This window comes from Crotalus tigris, unplaced genomic scaffold, assembly GCF_016545835.1.
Source record: "Crotalus tigris isolate CLP2741 ecotype Arizona unplaced genomic scaffold, ASM1654583v1 scf7180000024290.1160143, whole genome shotgun sequence".
NCBI lineage: Eukaryota > Metazoa > Chordata > Lepidosauria > Squamata > Viperidae > Crotalus > Crotalus tigris.
Window position 1 is genome coordinate 1,104,026 of NW_024100463.1, and position 18,219 is coordinate 1,122,244.

At 39.1% G+C, this 18,219-nt stretch overlaps 1 protein-coding gene across 1 annotated transcript in view; it reads left to right on the forward strand.

Moving 5' to 3' along the window:
* The first annotated feature begins 214 nt into the window (after positions 1 to 214).
* The window catches only part of SPOPL (speckle type BTB/POZ protein like), a 51,069-nt gene continuing 33,064 nt past the window's right edge, over positions 215 to 18,219 (forward strand). The window contains exon 1 of the mRNA XM_039323968.1: positions 215 to 665. The gene's annotated coding sequence lies outside the window, so the exon portion shown is untranslated. The remainder of the gene's footprint in view (positions 666 to 18,219) is intronic.

Here is an 18,219-nt window from a genome sequence, read left to right on the forward strand (position 1 = left end):
ACGCACGCACGCACAGACACACACACACCCTCCTCCGTCCCTCTCAGGCCGCCGATCCACCCTCCCCTTGCCCCCACCCAAGGCTTCCGAACTCCCGGAGCCGAGCGTGCATTAATTCTATTTTGAATAGCCCCTCCCAGCGAACGGCCCGGGTGGCTTTCGACGCTGATTTGCTCGCGCTGTTTCGGGCCGTGACGTAAGCACGCACGCTGCGTCTCTCCCGGAAGTGAGGAAGCGGTGCGGGTCCCAGTAATAGTAACAAGCGGCTGCCTGGGCTTGTATGGTGCCCTCTGCAAGGGTTCCCCCCCCCCACTTTCCCAGACTTTAGCTAGCCCGGGCACGGCAGCCCGGGGGGGGGGGACTCCGGCGCAAGGGGGGGCCGAGCAGAGCTCCTGCTTTGGCTTCCCCGCTGAGGGGTGGCTGAGCAGCAGGAGGAGAAGGCGGCGGCGGCGGCGGCTGTAGGGGGAGAGAGAGCAATGCGGCTCCGCCGCCAACAGCTCTGCCCGGACGCCACGCTTCCGCCACAGCCCGTTCCTCCTCCTCCTCCTCCCTCCTCCTCCGTCCTCCTCACGCCATCACTGGGGGCCACGGCGTAGTGGCGCGCCCCCTCCCTCAGCACCGTAGGTATGAGACCCGCCGAGACTCCCCGCCAGCACCAAATTCGGGTATGTGATGTCTGTTATTGCTAGCCGTAGATGGTGGAGGTTGTGGATAATGGTGGTGGTGGTGCGAAGAACAACAGCAGTGATCACACTATGGCCTTCCTCAGAACCATCATCCTCATCACTCGTGCTTTCCCTGTTCTTCTCCTTCCCCCCCCCCCCTTTTTTTTTTTTTTTAACCCAGCAGAGGGTGATTGAGTGGAAATTGCCATCTGGACTTCTGCGGCTGGGAATCCTCTCATTCCATTCATTCAGGTTTTTCTCGCCTTCCCATGAATCTGCAGGCTGGTAGGGAGGCCAGGAGTTCCCACTTCCTTTGAAAGAGGAAGGGAGGAGAGGAGAAATGAAGTGGCCAGCCAAGAATTGAATGAAGGAGAAAGCTTTGGCACAGCTCTTTTGCTTTGGCCATGCCAACCTTTCTCAGATTTTCCAGCAACTGATGGGGCAAGAACCTGCAGTGTTCTGGTGCTGCTTTTTCTTGATATCATTTCCTTTTTCTTAAAAAAAAATATATCTTCCTTTATGAGTCAAGATAACACACTCTAGAGATGGGTATTTTATTTCTCATTGGCTTTAAGGGACTATTACAAATTTCAGAATGTTGCTTGTTGAGCAAATGCTTTCTGCCCTTCTGGACTTTTCTTTTCCTGTCCTGCAAAGAATGACCTTTCTAGAGGGACCTATACTTGTACACTTTAGAAAGGTATAATTCAGTTGTAGTTGCTTCATGGATCACTTCCAAAGTTTTGTTGTTATATATACACGTTCTGATCATGTTCCAGAAGTATAAAAGGCTTGGCGCTTTAGAAGCTAATAAACATACTTTAGCATAAGATTCTTTAAGCTAAAAGTGTGTTTTTGTGAATCAGTATATTGGATAAAATAGGCCCTAATTGCTACAGGAGCTTTGGTTTTAAAACAGCAGCATATGGTTATAGTTTTTTTTATAAAAGTTTTTGTTATGCTATTTTATATTTATTAGTCTTCAAGCTCTGATACTGCCTGAGGAGCCCCTGAGGTTGGTGGGACAAAAGGGAAACCTCAATTGTAAGGAATAATTTCCAGAGATAAATAGTCTCAATAGTATAATTGTGAACATGTGAGTTGGTGGGCTCTGATTCATACAATAATAGAACTCATGCTCTAACGAGTCTAACCTCTAGCTGCAACTTGTTACATAGAAGGGTAGTTGGAGCCAAATAAGAGGCATGAAGGAAGGGCTTTGACAACCACCAGATCGTCCATATCAATTTCTGCAGTGCCCTTTTACTTTCTAAACTTACTAAACTCTCCCTTGAGTTTAAAGGGCAAAAGTTTCTTTTAGCTATTTCTTTTCTATGTCTTTAAGGACACCTGTAGCTCAGATATCATCTATGACTGCCCATGTCAACTATCAAAGTCCTCATTAGCACTGTTGAGGATCAGATGGGAATTCAGTGTGGTAATCCTGATTGTTCTGCTTAAGCAGCAATGAGATTTCAACAAGAAGGACTCGCAGACTGCTGCAGAAGTTCCTATGTTATACCTAAGCATGTTTTGTTGAATATTCCATGACTGACTTCACACATTGCACTGTCATAAGCCGTAATGGCTGAGTTTCCATAATTTGCTTAATCAACTAAACCACTTTATGGTTTAGTATAATGCATAACCCTATCATTTGTAGCCTGGTAGAGAACAAATTGAAGAGGAGACCATTACTACATAGATTAGATTAGATTAGATTAGATTAGATTAGATTTCTACAGAGAGAAGTGTTACTCTTGCCTTCTTTTGGATTGCTAAAAACCCCTCCCATTTCAGATGTTGTACACTCTGTGCTTTCTTCTCGGGATAATATTGCCAAGGCTTATCAAGCTATTTCTGTTGTAGTTTATTATATGCATTTCATTTCAAATCTGTACTAGTTTTAGGTAATGATTTATACTGATGTAAATTTATGTTTTTTTCTGACACTCTTTTCACTTTACATGCAATATTAGTATAAAAGTCTTTTTAAAAATTGCTTGGATGAAACAGGTGAACAATAAAGTGAATACAGTCTCATGGCATAAGACTTTCTCCTTCTAAGTGAATTCCCTCAGATGTTCTATAAAAGGTTTTCCCAACTGTCTGCACCAGAGGTAGAGAAATGCAAAAAGAAAGGAAAATTTATCCTGGGTAAGGATGCCACTCCATCAGCAGGTAGATGTGGCCTATTTCAAAGACTGGAATGTAAGAGATTGTGTTGGGTAGCAGTTCCAGCATTTATGGATTTTATTTTCAGTATTTAATTTGAATACAGTTTATTTGCTTGTACATTAGTTAGCATTCATAATCCAGATTTCTGCTTGGTAAGATATTCAAGAACTTTTTAGGAACCCTTTTTCATATCTTTAAACTGATAATTATATTTGCTGTGTAACTCCAGGAGCAATGAAAATAGCTATTAAAATGGTATAGACCCTTTTGGTCGGTAATCTTTAGGAACCACATTGCAGAGCAGTTTGAAATATTCCAATAATAGGTTTTGCAATGACTACCCTCTAGTCCCAAATGCAGTTACCAGGATGCAGGTTAAATTATTTCAGTGGAACTTCAGCATAGCTTATTTTGAATCAGTAATGGCTCAGATTAATCTGCTTCAACCTTTTTCACAGGAAATGAATCTCTGGTATGGTGCTATTGCTGGAGTCACATTGTAGTTACTGAATCACTCTGTTTACTACAAATTAGATGTCTCATCTTCTTTGGTAGGCAAGTCTTGATCCTCCTATGGCAATAATTAACTTTTAATTAATAGTTTTCAAGCACCTCAAGTATGTCGGATTGTGTTTCCTTCTACTCCAGTATAAAGGGAAAGTGGTTTGTGCTTGGTGAAAATTCTCTTCAAATTTAGTGAATTCTAAACCTGCTAGGTACTGTATATTTTACAAAGAGTTCTATGAATATGCAAAAACTGGCATTAGTTACCAAGTTTCACAGAATTCTTATAAAAGCTTTTTACTTGATTATTACTCTTGGACGACTATTGTGCAGTATTGTACAATTGTATCTTGTTTGTATCTCACCTGTTAATGAGTTAGTAAGGTTCCTATCTCAAAAGTTCAGTCCAAGGGGTTATATCACAAAGATAAACTCTAATAAGCATCTTTAGCCTAAACATATTACTGAGAATCATTTACACTGAGGGGAAAAAATATTTGATCCCCTGCTGATTTTGTACATTTGCCCACTGATGAAGAAATGATCAGTCTATAATTTTAATGGTAGGTTTATTTTAACAGTGAGAGACAGAATAACAACAAAAAAAATCCTGAAAAGCGCATTTCAAAAAAGTTATAAATTGATTTGCATTTTAATGAGTGAAATAAGTATTTGACCCCTTCGCAAATCATGACTTAGTACTTGGTGGCAAAATCCTTGTTGGCAGTCACAGAGGTCAGATGTTTCTTGTAGTTGGCCACCAGGTTTGCAAATATCTCAGGAGGGATTTTGTCCCATTCCTCTTTGCAGAGCCTCTCCAAGTCATTAAGGTTTCGAGGCTGACATTTGGCAGCTCAAACCTTCAGCTCCCTCCACAGATTTTCTATGGGATTAAGGTCTGCAGACTGGCTAGGCCAGGACCTTAATGTACTTCTTCTTGAGCCACTCCTTTGTTAACTTGGCCGTGTGTTTTGAGTCATTGTCATGCTGGAACACCCATCCATGACCCATTTTCAATGCCCTGACTGAGGGAAGGAGGTTCTCACCCAAGATTTCACGGTTCATGGTCTATTGTCCCTTTGATGCGGTAAAGTTGTCCTGTCCCCTTAGCAGAAGAAACCCCCAAAGCATAATGTTTCCACCAAACTTTGCCAGGCGGGCCTGTACATGTGAGCAGGGGGACCTTGCGAGCGCTGCAGGATTTCAGTCCTTTCATTCATTAAAATGCAAATCAATTTATAACTTTTTTGAAATGCCTTTTTCTGGATTTTTTTGTTGTTGTTATTATTCTGTCTCTCACTGTTAAAATAAACCTACCATTAAAATTGTAGACTGATCATTTTTTTGTCAGTGGGCAAATGTACAAAATCAGCAGGGGATCAAATTTTTCCCTCACTTAAATATTTAGAAATTCACCATATCCAAATCATGTGGATTTTTTTTTAAAAAAAATATAATACAAAAAAGAAAATTGTTCCTAACAGAAGCTTGCTTCTGCAGGCAAATATATTTTAAGGAAGGCTTTTTCTAAAGTGTGCAGAGTTCATGGAGGCTTATGAACTTGCTCAATAGTGCCAGTTATGCACTTGAATTTGGAGTCGTAAGGATGGAAACTTTTGTCCGCTTGTGTACCATTGCATAACTGCAATCACTTGAAGCAATAGGTAGATATAACCTCAGACTAGACTCTCAGTGAAAACCTTCAACCAAGTATGCTTTACCAATTATACTTATGTGATACATACTTTTATTTTATATATATATATGTTATATTGTTAAGCAAGAATATATATATTCTTGCTTAACATTATAACATTTAACTAAATTACAGTATGTTGTTTTGAAATAGCTGCTACACAAGTGTAAAAGAAAATTCTTGAATTGTCAATATATTTTCCAATGTTGTATCAAGGCAGCTTTTACCTTATGGCTGGAAAGTAATCTTTGTATTAAGTGAGTGAATGAAATATTTTTATTTTATCAAAGAAGCACCTTCCAGGAAGATGTAGTCTGCTCACATTTGCATTTTGTAGATTCATGAAGGGAAGAATAGGGACTGTTTTATATCAGTGAAAGCAAAGGAATAGATCCCCAAGGTAAGGCTTAAGCTTTTTGCTAATAGGTTTGTGGTTTGAAAAAAAAACCCCTACCTTTTAGCATTTTGTAGCAATACATGTTTGGTAACAGACTAAGCCCTTCTAGATGGTACTATCACTACTCTGCAATCCCTCTGACGTTTTTTGAAATCAGCCCTATGATGGTCTGTATTCATTCTGACTTCAGACTGTTGGAGCAGATAGGGAATACTATGAGCCAATCAGTGCTCCCTTCAGCCAACAAGTAGGAGAATGCAAAAGTGATCAGTTAATTACTATGCCTAGAGCTACAGCAGCTCCTGAAGTAACAAAAATCCACTTAAGACTACTATTGAAAACAGAATAATTAATTGCTATTCCTACCTTTATGTTTATAACATCTGTTGCATGAGTTAGTCTTGCCATTGTGCAAAAGAAACAACCCTCAATTGTTGGTATGAATGGTAAATTGTCCGAATGTCAAGCTGTCATTCTTCCTGCATTCTTCCTGTTGAAAGCCACAGTGATGGTAAAACACTAATTTTCCTACAAGGCACTTCTCTCCAGTTTTAAGTAACCCACAAAGACTGGGAGCTAAACTAAGGCAAGCCTATCAGTTAAACTTGTTCCTTATTTAGAGGCATTATGAACTTTCCTAGAAGAATTAAGATTGAGTTTGCTGATAATATACCTATGCTATATATCAGGGGTGTCAAACTCAATTTCACTGAGGGCCGCATCAGCATCAGGTGGGTGTGGCCAGGGTGGGTGCGGCCTACTGGGTCGGTGCAGATGGAATCGGTGTGGCCTATTGGGTGGACATGACCAGCTCTACATTGTTCGCGTCAAGGGTGCCTGTGGGGGCCTGGGCAGGAGTGGGATAGATCTGAGGGTCTCTGGCAGAAGGGGGTGGGACCAGGGCAAGTACCAAGGCATGATCCACTGGAGGAGCCTCACTGTTCCTCTCAGGCCATGCGGGGGGAGGCTGGATGGTGGTGCGGGCTGCCCAAAGCCCTGGGCAGCAGAAGTCAAATGCCCAGCCTGGCCCTCAAGCACCGGTGGCACCAAGCCCAGCTCCACTTCCCCAAGGGGGCGCCCAGCTGCACTTACCTCCTCCTCAAGGCTGCTGCTGCTATGGTTGCTCTCCTTAGCCAGGTTGTTCATGATGGGTATGAGGGCAAAGACAGAGGGAGACTGAATGCGTTTCAGCATAGATGGCCACCAGAAAATTGTACATTGGCTCCCAGGCGGCCGGCCTGGGCCAGGGCTAGGTCAGCGGGGGCCGTTTCCTCACTATTTCCAGGATGGCTTCGCAGGCCACATGAAACAACTTTGCGGGCCGCATCCGGCCCCCGGGCCTTGTGTTTGACATGCCTGCTATATATTAAAGAACGCAGAGTTCAGATTATTGAAAGGAGGATGAAGAAAGCATTCTTTCAAGTGGGAAAGTAGCCCAGTCCCTAGTCCATGAAGTTTGCAAATTTACTTGTGTTATGACCAAGATTGAAAAAAGTTGGTTTAGTTGCTTAAGGAAGGTAATGTCTTGAGAATGCAGAAGTATTGGTTTGTTATTAGTTGAATGTGCTTCTAATGGTAAACAAGATGTTTTGAAGGAAGATACAACTTAAATATATCAGTAAGTTGTTGAATTACATTTCCAACATTTGGCATTTACCTATTTATGAAAAAGATTGGATTTATTATACTCAGGGAGTTGCCAAAATGGGTATATGTTCTTAGAAAGGTTGACTTGATGAAATATGTTCACTCTCGGTCTCTGCATGGGCTCATTATGAGCATAGAGAAAAGACTGGACAGCACAATACCTTGTGGTCAAGATTCAGATTGTTCTTAAAGAACAGATTTAAAACAGTTCTTTTAGATGCATAACTGTTGTATTTTTCATTTTTTTCCATTCCATTTCAATTTGTACATGATCTATTTTTTCTTTTGGTTTTTGTTTTGTACTTTGTCGTCTTTGCATTTATGTTATACTATATCAATCTTCAAAGGGGATACAGCCTTCTTAAATTGGTGCAGATATCAAATATGGAAAGGCACTAAGTTAAGATTAAATCATTTTTTTCTTCCCTCTTATATTAAAACTACATTTGTTTTCCTTTTGGCAAGTAGTTTTATAAGGCCACTTTATGATTCACTGTTAAGATGGCATACCAGTATCATTCAATAGAGTGTATTGTTTTATCTTCTGCATCCTAAATTCATCATAGGATTATTTCCTGTGATGATAACATAATATAAATTATTGATAGGTAGATTAAAATTATTGCCATAACCTACTGAATAAAAACTGTTGCATTCCAATATTAGATCAGCTCACATATTTTATTTATATCTCATGCTTCAGCCTTACCACAATCAAAATGAGTGTCAGTATATATTACAAAAATTAAAACATCTATTGTAACATATAAAATAATTCAGGTTAAGGTGATAATATCCACATTAAAACCCACATAAAGCACCAAAATAACAACAACAAAAACCATGATCCGATAGAAGGAAGAAGCTCAGAGTCATGTAACTAGAAAGGCGAGTATAACTTTGAATATTATACCTTACTGTATACTCTTTTGTTTCCTGTTCCCTGGATGTGCTAATTCTTTCCCTCATTTTCTAGGTATTCCAGCTGTACCTTTCTATTATAAGTTAATTTCATAAAGAAATTAAAAATTGGGCTCTATATTTAAAATCAAAAGAAAGAGAGCTAGTTGAAGAATATGGACAGGAAAGGAGAATGAGTGATCCTAAAGTTTTTGCAGAGTAAGGCTTCAATTTATCTTACAACGGGTTCAACTTGCTTGTTTTTTCTGGGTGGCCATGTTTTCCTGGCTATTGCTGCAGTGAAGTGGCCAAGCACATTATAGGTTTGGAGCTGAGAAAGATTAGATTAGCTGTTCAACTGACAGTCTGATCCAACCATTAGCCAACTATGAGCAAAGTTGAGGGACTTTGTCTAACAGATGCTGAGAATCTGTAGCTTAAACATGAATAGGAAATTTGAAACTCTGGTGCAGAACGTTGGTGGTGGTGGGAAGTTTGTGAGATGAGGTACCTCAACGTTGACATTATTAAATAAAGTTTTAATTGTTCATAAACAAGTAATTCTCTAAATAAATTAATTGTTCATAAGTAGGAATATGATATGGATACATATATGGTTATCGTGTAAATTCTATGTACAAGTTAGTGGTGGAGTTACCCAGGCTTATGCTTTTAGGGGACCTTCTCTGAATGTGGGGTCTGAAGTAATCTGGGAGTTCATGGCAACCATGGATCTGGTCCAATTTATTCATAAATTGACTCACAGGAAGGTCACACATTGGATCTGGTGGTTGGTTTGGGGTAGTGATGTTGTGATCTAGATCTGGGAAGGGTTAACATCAATTGTTTGCCATAAATGGATCACTCCCTTTGGGCCCTAGAGTTCTCTGCAGTTCTCCAGGTGCCAATGAAGTTTCAGAGGGGGCTTGGAGTTTTTTCCAAAGTTCTGTTATGTAGTTTGGGGGATATCTTCATTGTGGTTTAGAATGAGCATGTGAATTGTACCTCTATGGACTCTTTATATATATTGATCTTGTATAGAGCCATGGTTTATCAAGGAGCTCTGAGAGATTAGTGGTACAAGAGATGCCTAGACCATTATTGGAGGAAGATAAAAAGTGAAATCAATCAAGCATAGATACAAGTCTTCATGAGGATTTACCTTGTGGGGATAAGGACAGTGAGGGGCACTTACTTCTCTGCCATTATTGCATCTACAGATAGTTGCCTAGTAGAATGGGGGGGACCACTTACATGAGGAATATTCTCAGCATCTGTTAGACAAAGTCCCTCAACTTTGCTCATAGTTGGCTGGGCAGATCTTTTAGAAGTAACCAAGTCATGTCTGAGCCCTGTTATCTGGAGAGAGTTCAGTTGGTTGGTCCTGAGGAAGTGGGCAGGATCTTTATGATGGGGAATTCTGCAACTTCTATTCTGAACGCATGCCCCTCCTAGTTAGTTAAAGAATCTTAGGAGGAGGCACTTGATTGGGTTCAAATAGTAGTTAATGCCTCTTTGTAGAAGTGGGCAGTAGTCCCTGCCTTCTTAAGAAGCCATCCTTGGATCCAACACTTCTAGACAAATTTCATTCAGTCTTCAATCTTCCCTTTTTAGGGAAGGCTATTGAGAAGGTGATTGGTGCACAGCTAAAAAGGGCCCTGGATGCAGTGGTTTATCTGGAGCTTGTCAGTCTGGTTTTAGGCCAGGATACATAACGAGATGGTATTTACAATGCTAGAGGCTGGTGCAATATCCTAGTCCTTGATCTCTCAGCAGTTCTCAATACCATTGACAATAGTAATGTTGAGACGATTTTGGGGAGTGAGAGGCACTGTTTTGTGGTGGTTCTCTTGTTTTCTCCTTGGCTGTTTCAGTTGGCGTTGGTAAGGGAAGAGTTCAAGCCCTAGTTCCCATGGCAGTGTGGGGAGCCTTCTCTTCTCTTCTCTTTTCTTCTCTTCTCTTCTCTTCTCTTCTCTTCTCTTCTCTTCTCTTCTCTTCTCTTCTCTATGAAACCTGTGGGCAAGGTCATTTGAGGTCACATGAAGAAGTGAAGTTGGGATGGTTCCCACTTCCCCTAGGCTTAATATGCTGAGGGTTTTTTCCTCAAAAGGCTTTACAACCACAGAAGCTTCAGACGAGATGGGCTCATTCATTCCCTCATTCATAGTTTACTCACAAGCATCCTGCATTCCAGCTACTAGGCTAATTGAGGCACAGCTTGCCGTTTTTTAGGGATATCCCAGGATCCAGAGGCAGTTTCACTCCACTCAGGCCCTTAGCTTACAAAAATAAATACTAAGATAGAGTGTGGGGGGCAGTGTAGGAGAACAGTAGGTAAACAGCAAGCAATCAAGGAAATGGGAGGAAACATCTGGAAATTACAACTATTACAAGAGGGTAAGAGGGCTTCCAGTAAGCTGCCAAGACCACAGGGTACAGTAAGCAGCATATCTTGATGGGATTCCTGCCTTGAGCTTGTCTTGACAGCTCAGCTGAAGTGCTCAAAAGTAACATTGCTTAAGAGCAGAGTTTGGAGGAGCAGCTCATCCCAGTCAGTGCAAGAATTTTTGGAGGGAGGCAAAAATTATCTGCCACTTTACGAGCTTTTGATTGTGTTAAGTACTCGGTATAAGAGACATGGTTATATGATTACCACCAACTTGCAAGTCAACCCAGGACTACAGCCTGTTATGTGCCACAATAAAGCATTGTGTACAGTTATCTACTATACTGTGGTGTGTCCAGTCCCTGGAAAACAAAGAAACCTCATAGTTTGCTTGTGGTATAGTGTAATCAGTATGCTGATGATGCCCAGCTACATGTTTCCATCCTTGGAGGCTCTGAGAGGCTGGATGAGGAGGGAACAGCTTTCACCCAATCCTGGCAAAGTGAACTAGTTTTGTGGTTTTTGGCCCCCAGTTTCAAATGATGGCCTGGGTTGCAGTGACCCAGACAGTGCATAATTTGGGGAGGCCTTTTGGACTTGTAACTACTGTTTGATGAGCTGGTAGCAGCTGTGGCTGGGGAGGGGGGGGTGTTTACAAAAATCTGTCTTGTATGCAAACTGCATCCTTTCCAGGAGGCCTTACTCATGAGCACTCCCGTTTGGATTATTGCAATGCACTTTACATAGGGCTGCCCTTGAAGACCATTTGGAAGTTACAGCTGGTCCAGAATTCAGCAGTGTGCTTCAAGGTTCGCTCATTGTTGTTGTTGTTGTTAATTGCGAAGTCGTGTCCGACCCATCGCGACCCCATGGACAACGTTCCTCCAGGTCTTCCTGTCCTCTACCATCTTCTGGAGTCCATTTAAGTTCACACCTACTGCTTCAGTGTCTCCATCCAGCCATCTCATTCTCTGTCGTCCCATTCTTCTATTGCCCTCAATCTTTCCCAGCATTAGGCCCTTCTCCAGTGAGTCCTTCCTTCTCATTAGGTGGCCAAGTATTTGAGTTTCAACTTCAGGATCTGGCCTTCTAAAGAGCAGTCGGGGTTGATCTCTTCTAGGACTGACCGGTTTGAACGCCTTGCAGTCCAAGGGATTCGCAGGAGTCTTCTCCAGCACCATAGTTCAAAGGCCTCAATTCTTTGGCGCTCAGCCTTTCTTATGTCCAACTTTCACAGCCATACATTGCAACTGGGAAAACCATGGCCTGGACTATACGCACTTTTGTTGGCAGGGTGATGTCTCTGCTTTTTAGTATGCTGTCTAGATTTGCCATAGCTTTCCTCCCCAGGAGCAAGTGTCTTTTAATTTCTTGGCTGTAGTCCCCATCTGAGATGATCTTTGAGCCCAGAAAAATAAAATCTGTCACTACCTCCATTTCTTCCCCATCTATTTGCCAGGAATTGAGAGGGCCGGATGCCATGATTTTGGTTTTCTTAATGTTGAGTTTCAAGCCAACTTTTGCCCTCTCCTTCTTCACCCGCATCAAGAGGCTCTTTAGTTCCTCTTCACTTTCTGCCATTAGCGTGGTATCATCTGCATATCTTAGGTTGTTGATATTTCTCCCGGCAATCTTAATTCCAACTTTTGTTTCATCTAGCCCTGCCTTTCTCATGATGTGCTCTGCTACACCCCTATTGTGTGAATTGTACTGGTTCACAGTTTTCTTCTGGGTACAATTCCAAGTACTGGTTATAACTCTTAAAGCTCTATGTGGCATGGAACCAGGCCATCTGCAGGACTGCCTCTCCCTGGGGATACCTAACTACCCCGCCCAGGCTCCCAAGTCCCTTCCCTTAAATGCTGCCATCTTGTGGGTCCTCAGAAGTGTGCCTTTTACATTGCAGCCCCTGCCCTATGGAACTCCCTCTCCCCTGAGAGCTGCCGCATCCTTTTATTCTCAGGGCTTGGCACTTTCTCCAAGCTCTGGGGCTGGGTAAGGTCAGGGTATGAGGAGAATATAGGTTGCATCAAAAAAGTGTGGTTGTGGCCCCAATTTTTTAAAAGTTTTATCATTTCTTTATGATTGTATATATTGGTTTGTTGGCTATAAGCCATCCGGGGTTGTTTTAAGATTAGCAGCTATATGAATGTTTTACTTAAATGAATGATTTTAATTTTTTAAAATTGTTAAAATAATAGAATCCAAAAGAAATACGAAAAAAACCCGGAACAAATAATAACTAAATATAGATTTTTCAAAAAAATGTAGTGAGAAAACTTTCTAGTAATGGTTTTAAGATTGGCAGCTATACAAATGTTTTACTTAAATTAATGGTTTTAATTTTTTTAAATTGTTAAAATAATAGAATCCAAAAGAGAGACAAAAATGGAACAAATAATTACTAAATATAGACTTTTCAAAAAATGTAGTGAGAAAGCTTTCTAGTAATACATCCTTCCTGATCTTCCATTTGTTTTCCTCAACTGCTAATTACAATTTAAATGTTTTTGCTTTCAGTTGAACATTAATAATTGTTGGTTTCTACTTTTAAGTCCTAGAAGTCATATTCCAAATCCTGTCTTGCTGTGTAATGGGTTTCATACAAAGGAAACATTCCTGTCTGAGTTTGGTTAAACATTGCAGCATATTCTCCAGTTTTGCTCTTCTAATGTGAAATTATTGGCAAACCTTTCTTTTCCAATGTTGTGCAAGATCTGTCCTTGCTGTTATCAACATATAAGTTAATTATTTTTTTATGTTTTGTGAAAACAACCTGATAAAATATTTGTGGCTTCAATTCAAGTTTTATTTTTAAAATACTTGAATGTTTTGATGTATTTCTTTGTAATATTTTGTTTTTAGGGGGTTTTTTGTGGGGGGAGAATGGTTTCTTCTTTGTTGTGGTATTTCCAACATCTGTTTTGTATGCTTTGTCGATTTTGGCAATCATTGGCAGAGTTAAATACCATCTACAGATATTTTGTACCAGTTTTCCCTTAAACTGCAGCGTGAAGTAAAATCTTCCCTTCAATCCACTATGATTCCTTTTCTCAAATTTTTATTCCATATTTTTACATACAGTTTTTAATTCGTTCCATCTCCGTCTCATATTTCAGTAGCTATTTATTAAAAACAACACCCTAACAGATTATCTTGACTTTGTATAATTATTTCAAACTCTTGTCATCTTTCTCAAAGGTCCTCTTTCTTTTTTGTGAAGGCTTTTTATTTTTCCATTATTTGAAAATACTGGGAATCCTTCTTTTCCAATGGCAACTGGGACTGGAATTGCCATTACTAAGTGGTGTAGTCATAGAGCATGATGTTGTGTAACCATGCCACTTAGTGACAGCAATGGCTGTTGTTAAGCAAGAACTATGCAAGTAGCATCCCTACAGTTGCAGGATCAAAATTCAGACACTTGGCAGCTAGTTCATCTTAATAATCGCTCAGCGTCTTGGGGTCATGTGATCTATCACCTTTTGCGACCTTCTGACAAAGTCAATAGGGAAGCAGATTTATTTTACAACTATGTTACTAACTTAACAACTGTAGTGATTCACTTAATATCTGTTAGCAAGAAAGATCTTAAAATTGGGCAAAACTCAACAACTGTCTCGCCTAGCGACAGAAACATTGGGCTCAATTGTTGTAATTTGAAGACCATCTGTAATCTGTTTAGTCTTTATGTATCATTTTAGGGATGTACTTTCAATGTGCTCAGCCAGTATAGTAGTTAATATCTTATAGTCAATATTCAGTGAAGAAATTGGTCACTGTGGGGTTTTAGCTCGTTCTTTTCTTTGTGTATACAGTATTTCTTATGTCTTCGGCATTCTTTTTGTTGTTGGAATCTTATTCATTGTCCTCAGTATTAATTTTTTTGTAGTATTGGGCCATCAGCCGATCTGAGCCTTTCCATTTTAGATTTTTTTATGATGTTTTTTAACTTCTTTTTGCTTGCTATAGGTTAGTATTTATTTATATTCTTCAGTTAATTCTTGAATGTACATTTTCAGATTTTCATTGCCAATTTTATGTTTAGAGTATAATTCCTTAAAAATTCTCTTGAGTTTTTTCTGTACTCTGGAGTTTCTCTATAAGATATAAAGTAGCCTGGACATTTTGCTGATTTTTAAAAATCTGCTTTTCAAAAACTAATATACAAATTGGAAGATGAACAAAGCAGCATTTTACAGATTTTCAATTAAATATATTCTTTACATATATAAACTTGATATGTGTAAAGAATATACTTCACTTTTATGTTAAGAATTTTGGTACAATTTTCAGAACAGATTAACAAGTTGATCTGTTCTGATAATTGCATCAAATTTCTTAACATAAAAGGGGCAAAGTGAAGATTAATTTGCAATATTAGGATGAAATGTTATAAACCCGTGATCCTCTGTCAGCTGGATCCTATTTATGGCATTTGTTTTTCTCTCCAATACTTAATCCCTGTATGTTGTCATCTTAATTTAGAAGCATAAACATTAGTTCCTTCACTTTCATCTGGAATTTGGCTCCATAAGTTAAGATTTGTTGGACATAGTTTTCCTCTACTGTGTTTAAAGACCCTCAAGAATATAAATTATTGTGAAAATTCTCTACTTCAGTTCCAAAATGTGAAATTTATATATTCATAAATTATGACTACTGTATCTGGCAGAATGCTAGCTCCATATATTAAAACCCATTTGAATTGTTTTGGCTAGCATTATGGCTTAATATGAAATGCAAAATGTGATAAATACATTCTTCTCAGTTTGAAAGCTTTGCTGAAAGCTTTGCTTTCAAACTGCTATATACATTTCTCTCTGTGATGGAATTTGTGTACATCTATAAAAACAGTATCCTTACATATTAGCCATATAGTTAACCTTAAATTGCATTAGTATGTTTTTTCCAAATACATTGGGTTAAAAAAGGATTTCTATAGAAATGAAGAATCAGTTTGATAATTTTTCAAATATGAGTTATATCATCAAGTTATCATTAATTATTTATGATTATCATATGCAAACTTATCTGTTTTAATATAGCCAGTAACTATCATAGTTCTTTTCAGATAATCATAGGTATTTTATTATCTCTTACATTATTTTATCAAGTGGGATAGTGACAATGTACAAATAGATCTTACTTAATGACTTCCTTGTTCAGCAACCATTCAAATTGACAACAATGATGAAAAAAATAACTTTATGACACAGGCCTACATTTAGGAACTTGTCAGGTTCCTTCAGTTATGTGATTACCATTATAGTCAGTACGTATTGTCTTATGCCTGTTGTTTTTCATTTTTTCCTTCCTTGCAGAACAAAGAAAGATTGCAGAGGAAGGGATTATAAGAGAATAAGTAGGCACAGAATGAGGAGTACACGTTGAAAGGAATGTGGTAGCACCAACAGCTCAAGGGCACTTAGGGCTGGAAGCCACATGTGTGCTATGGAAACAACTGGTATTGTCCCCATTAGGTGCCTACTTACTCTCTTGCAGTCCTTTCCTTGCCAATGAATGTAAATACAATTTCCTTCTTGTCAATTATCCCAGTTCTGGGTGAGCATTTTGGAATGGGAAAAAATAAAGCACAGTATGGTCACATGATTTACCACTTAATGACTACTTAACAACAGAGTTGCTGGTGTCAATTGTGGTCATTAAATGAGGACTATCTATAAAATGGAACTAGAATGAGGAACAATAGAAGAAAAAAATGGCATGATAAATTTCAGCTTGAAGTAATGAATGCTAATGATAGACCGACCAATGTACAATAAAATGTCAAAATAATGCATTATTTGCTATTCTGCTATTCTTTATTCTAGTTAATACTTACAAAGTATAATAAGAATTCAAGAGAGATGGCCTTTTGATCTGTTCTCTTATTCTTGCTTTCTATTTAATCCGGAAATATAATGTATAATTTGAATCACGTTTGCTAGAATACAAAATAATAAAAAAACATTACATATTTTGCTGAAATACTGCCATTCAAGCTAAAAATAACCTCTAGAAAGTTACTTAAAATGCCCATCAACAATTTCTTTGGTTAAAATATATTCAAATAAGGGTGAGCTTAGAACAGTGTTCCCAGAATTTAACATGGCAAAAAATGAAAGTTTTCCAAGTCTGAATAATAATAATCTTTAGCCAGAACAACTTACATCCTACAGTGATAACTTTAAGACCATCAGACATCAATATCTGCCTATCCCAGATCCTTTGGAAGGACTCGGTTATAGTTCAGCATCAATACCTAGTCAATTTTGACCGTTCTTGGAAAGCATAGCAGAGTTGAACCTTATTAGAATCTGGAAAGGAGTCTATTGCAAAGTAGGCAGAAAAACAGGAAGACTGTTTGCCAGAAAAGCTACAGGGACCTCTGCATGAAATAACTTGAAGGCTTGATGAAGACTTATAAAAAAGTCTGACATTATTTTAATCATAATTGATTGAAGTGAGGATCAAGCAAGCAAAAATTCTGGCATACTTCAATTTACGCTAGCAATGTGGTTATCAATAATTAGTTAGAATGAGATTCCAAAACATTATTCTGCCTTGGAGAATTTCAGTTACCTAACTTAAGTGTTAAAATTTCCCTTCCTCCTTATATGCCACATAGAGTAGTTTTTACAATTTTTAGAAATTCTAGAGTTTCTAAGATTACCTTCTAACTCAATTCCCCAACAAAATAATTTTGAAAGCTACTATAGGTTTGTATATTTCTTATTAGAATAAATAATATGAAACTGATCTAAGGAGAATCATTCATCCATTCACTGAATTGTTAGGCCAGCCAAATTTAGAATGACTCTGGATAATTTCACAATAACAGATAGAAAAGGATGACTTATAATTAAATAGATAATATAGCAAGCATTAGCACAAACTGTTCCTATGAAGAACAATTAGTTCTGGGTGGTCCTGTGGTTAAATATTTTTGGGCAGTGGGGAAAAATGCCTTTTGTCCTGTTAGATGTTTTAGTTGCATTTGGTATCATTGATCATGGTATTTTTTGGGGCCACCTGTGGTGTTGGAGATCAGGGTCATTGATTTGGAGTGTTTCTACTCCTTCCTAAGTGGGCATTTCCAACTACTGTTGGAATAGGAAAGATCCCCTGGGCACTATATCACGGGGTTCCTGTAGAGCAGTGGCTTCCAACCTTTTCTATATCCCGCACCCCTAGAACACTTCTGATATATTTTTGCACCCCTTACAAAAGTTCGAAATAACGGCAACAAATTATGCATATACACTATAATTTTGAAAACCCAAGTTTTCGCACCCCCTGGAATATCGTCTCGCACTCCCAGGGGGATGTGAGCACACCCAGTTGGGAACCCCTGCTGTAGAGAGAGGGCTCATAGTTCCCTAAGGTTCAGCCCTTTTCCCATATTGTTTAATATCTTCATGACTCTGCCAGGCAGGCCGTACATGTATTTGGGAATAGATATCATGTCATCAATATACTGATGGTAACCAATTTTATATCTTTATTGTAGAGTGAGCAGGAAATGTGGAAATGTGGATAAGGTAAAACAGACTCCTGGGATATGAGCCACAAGGAATTCTTGTTGATACCTTTTGTTTCCATGGATATTCCATCTGTTGCTCTGAATGGGGTTACATTTATTGAAAGCAAAAGTGTATAGTTTGATGGTGCTCCTGGCTTCTGCTAAAGCAAGAGGTGGAAACCATGGCCAGAAAGCCCTTGGCCAGTTTAGGTTGACCTGCCCTTTCATAAACCAGAAGTTTCAAAAGACAATGACCCGGATCTTGCCACATCTCAGACTATTGTAGTTCATTTAGGTGGGACCTAGAAGCTGCAGTTTGAA